The following is a 697-nucleotide window of genomic DNA, read 5'->3' as shown; positions in this document are numbered from 1 at the left end:
CCGTATCTCGTCAACTGCGCCTCTCTGCGCCGCCAGGACGAACGCCTTCCGGGACCTTCTCTCAACAAACCGAACCGTTCCAATTCTACGGTCCCCCGGAGGTTCGGGACGGATGGTTGGTCATGCACCGCGAACTCTACTTCTTCCGTCTCGCCGTGCACTGTTACCGGTACTGGCCACTGTTACCGGTGCTGGCCACGTCACGGGTAATGATCCTGAACTGTGCTCACGCTGTGTTGTCGGACTGTGCTCACGCTGCGACACTCTTACGCCAGCGCGACCACAATCCTATCTCCTCAGCAGGCTCACCAGTGTCCTGCTGGAAGGAACTCAACCTTCACCTCACCAAAAATTTCGCGCGTCTTCCCCCACCGCTCTCCAACCACGGCTCCTGCGAGTTGTGGTGCCACCCCGTTCGTTGTGGGCTCCGTTTGGCTCACGGTCCGCCCTGGGGGGCTGTCCATCGGGCCACCGAGTATTGCCTGGACCCAATGCTTGATTCCCTGGACAACTGTTCTCGCGAAAATCCTGTCCACTCCATGCACACGTACAGTTTACACAATCACTCCATCGTGGCATATGCTCCTCCTATTTGCTTCACCACCATTAATGATCCCCATTGCACATCCCATCCAACCGGCTGCTCCCGGATTTTACTCATCCGTCATTTCCGGATCATCGTCATTCGCTGGAAACC

This window comes from Gregarina niphandrodes (assembly GCF_000223845.1).
Source record: "Gregarina niphandrodes unplaced genomic scaffold scaffold00012, whole genome shotgun sequence".
In the NCBI taxonomy this organism is placed as follows: domain Eukaryota; phylum Apicomplexa; class Conoidasida; order Eugregarinorida; family Gregarinidae; genus Gregarina; species Gregarina niphandrodes.
The sequence above is the reverse complement of the archived record's forward strand: the minus strand, read 5'-3'. Positions refer to the sequence as shown.